At 40.7% G+C, this 3,336-nt stretch overlaps 1 non-coding gene across 1 annotated transcript; it reads right to left on the reverse strand.

Moving 5' to 3' along the window:
* Positions 1-275: 275 nt before the first annotated feature.
* LOC118620595 lies at positions 276-406 on the reverse strand. The gene has a single exon (XR_004957495.1). It is a non-coding gene; the product is annotated as a small nucleolar RNA SNORA38 (small nucleolar RNA).
* Positions 407-3,336: the final 2,930 nt, after the last annotated feature.

Raw genomic sequence — 3,336 nt, forward strand, 5'->3', positions numbered from 1 at the left:
CTTTAGTTATGGACTTCATTTTGAAATCTATTTTATCAGATTTTGCTACCCCAGATTTTTTTGCTTTCTGATTGCTTGGAAGGTTTTTTTCCATCCTTTCACTTCTACCCTGTGTGTGTCCTTTGTGGTGAGGTGGGTCTTTTGTAAACAACGTATAGATGAGTCATGCTTTCTTATCCAATCAGCTACTCTGTGTCTTTTTATGGAAGCATTCAATCCATTTATTTATTTATTTATTTATTTATTTATTTATTTATTTATTTATTTATTTTTTCCTATGTGGGATGGTTGATCTTGAGCCCGCAAGGAACAAGCTGGCTCCAGACTTCTCCAAGTCCACATTTCTTTGCCTCCAATTCTTACGTGTCCAAAGACAGAGAACCACAGACACGCCTTTGTAGGAGGGTCAATCCATTTACATGTAAGGTGATTATTGATATGTACTTATTTATTGCCATTTTTGTTTAGTGTGGTTCTATTTTTCTTCCTATTTCTTCTACTAATTACAGCAGTCCTTTTAACATTTCTTGCAGCTCTGGTTTGGTGCTAATGTATTCCTTTAGCCTTTTTTTTTTTTTTGTCTGGGAAGTTCTTTATTTGACCTTCTATTTTAAATGATAGCCTTGCTGGGTAGAGTAGTCTTGGATTCAGATCCATGTTTTTCATGACCTTGATTACTTCATGCCATTCACTTGTGGCCTGTAGTGCTTCTTGTGAGAAGTCAACTGAGAGCCTTATGGGGTTCCCTTTGTAGGTAACCTGTTGCTTATATCTTGCTGCTTTTAGGATTCTCTCTTAGTCTTTAATTCGTGGCAGTTTGATTACTATGTGTCTTGGTGTGGGCCTGTTTGGGTTCTTCTTACTTGGGGCTCTCTGTGCTTCTTGAACTTGAATGCCTTCTTCCTTCACCAAATTAGGGAAGTTTTCTGTCACTGTTTCTTCAAATGTTGCTAATTTTCTTCCCCTTCAGGGACTCCTATGATGTGAATGTTATTATGTTTCTAATTGTCCCTCAGTTCTCTTTAAGCTGTCGTCCTGTTTTTTAATTATTTTTTTATTTTGGTTTTCTGATTGGTTGATTTTTTTCTACCCTATCTTCTAATTCACTGATCCGGTCCTCAGCTTTCTCTACTCTGCTATTTAGACTTTCCAGTGTGTTTTTTATTTCTGATAGTTCATTCTTCATTTCTTCTTCATGGTTTTTAATTTCCAACTGATTGATTATCAACATTTCTATGTCTTTACTCATGGTGCTTATGTCCTTACACATGTTGTTGAGTTTCCTCAAGATCATGGCTCTGAATTCTAGTTCTGTTAACTTGCTTAACTGCACCTCATTTATCTCATCTTTGGTAGAGGGCTCTTGTTTTTTCATTTGGCTTCTGTTTCTGTGTTTCACCATTTTGGCTATCACAGTTGGCTTTGGAGCCTGCCAAATTGTCCATGTGGGTCTTGGTGTTCTGCTGTTTGTGGCTCCCTCTCCTGGGTTTGAATGAGGCAGGGAGGACCCACGTTACACACCACTGTCAAGTCTTACTTTTCTGTTTAGAGTTGCTAGCCCAGGGAATGGTAGTTGTCCTCTAGCTTTTTTGCCTGGAGGCTATTAATAGCAGTCACCTGAAGTACCTTCATTTCTGAGTTGAATACAAAACTCTCTCAGGTGCTCAGTGTAAGAGTACTTCCCGAGGGTGGGGTACATGCTGGTTGTTAATGGGCCTCAATTAGCATTTCAGTGGCCACAGGGTGGGGTTGAATCTTTGAGGGAGGGGCCGCTGCCTCTCCCCAGGGTCCTGGGAAGGAGTAAGATGACCACAGTCCTGCGTGGCTGCAACTCAGCAAAGGTCTGAGCGCTCTCCAAATCCCGAGTGTCCCCACACAATTCCAGTCCAGTCTGCCCTCCCTCTGCCAGAGCCCATGGTGAGTGGCTGCTGCTAATTTAGCCTCTGTCCTGGCTCTGAGCTGTGGAGCCCATTGGGAGTTTAACCCGAGGGCACCACTGCACTGTTCCCAGCTAAGGCCGTCGCAACTGGCCGAGGCTCCGGCAGCTCCCAGCCAAGGGTGTAGCACCTAATCGAGGCTGCAGGTCCCAGCCAAGGCCGCAGGTTCCAGCCGAGGGTGCTGCAGGTCCCAGCCCAGGCCGCTGCAGACTGTGGTCTCCCAGCCCCCTCTCGCGTCTTCACAAGCCAACCAGGATTGAGTCAGTGTCCCTGGTTATGTGGTCCTCCAAGCTGCTTTTCGGTTGCCTTTTCCTGACGATTTATCTTTATTTTCATTGTAATTCAAGTTTGGACCTGGGAGATGGTCTCTGTAGCTTCCATGCACTCTGCCGCCATTTTCCTAGTTCCTCAAATAAACATTTTTAAAAATTCTGTATAAGTTTGGACATTGCTTACGCCAATAGTTAGCTTGCTGCTTTCGTATTTTTCAGTTTTTAGGCATTGCCTATTGTGTTACAATGGAACATGTAAATTCAACTCTCTTTCACCAACTCCTACCCTCTCCTCTCCCTTACACATACACTTTCCTTTCTTCTCTTGCCAATATTGTTACATTATTTTTTATGATTAATATAAATGTTGAGCCAATACTATGACTAAATTTTTATTCCTACACAACTTTATTTTTTCCCATCTTGATTTTTAATTTACTCAGTTTTCTACATAGTTACCTTTAATTTGTTCCATATTTGGCTACAAGTATAGATCAATTCAATACACTACCATTTTGTCTTAATGACTCCTTTCTCCAACCCTTATAACTTGCTCTATAATGGACTGGCTGGCTCTCTAGATTTGTTTTCCAGTTGTTATCTTGGCATCTTCCTTTATCCTCTCATCCCAGAAATACCCTTCCCTCAATTAAGTGGTGGGTTCTGTAGATCCTACATTCTTTCTTGGTTTATGCCCCCATTTTGTTGAGTCACCAACTCCGAAAGACTCATCTCTATGCCCACTACTAGCAGAATCATGGAGTAGAGTGTCATCATTTAATCTTTGTGTGTTTACATCCGCTCTAGCTGCCGTAAGTATTTTAGCAAAATTATAATATACAACATTGCAAGCTTCATGCAATGGTGTCCAAATTGCAAAATCTTTCACATTCACATTTGTCCTCAAATTTCTTAATTCTTTTTCTTATTTCACATCTCAGATAGCGGCCATGTATAAAGAAGTTTCACCACATTTATTTCATTTATTTATTTTTTTTTTTTTTTTTCTTTCTCCATTATCCAAATTTTATTTATTTTTTTTTTTTAATTTTTTTATTAAAAGAATTCCCCCATTGACCCCCTCCTCCCCACTCCCGCCCCCCTCCCACCTTTTCCCATACTATTGT

Source organism: Molossus molossus, unplaced genomic scaffold (genome assembly GCF_014108415.1).
Source record: "Molossus molossus isolate mMolMol1 unplaced genomic scaffold, mMolMol1.p scaffold_m16_p_7, whole genome shotgun sequence".
In the NCBI taxonomy this organism is placed as follows: domain Eukaryota; kingdom Metazoa; phylum Chordata; class Mammalia; order Chiroptera; family Molossidae; genus Molossus; species Molossus molossus.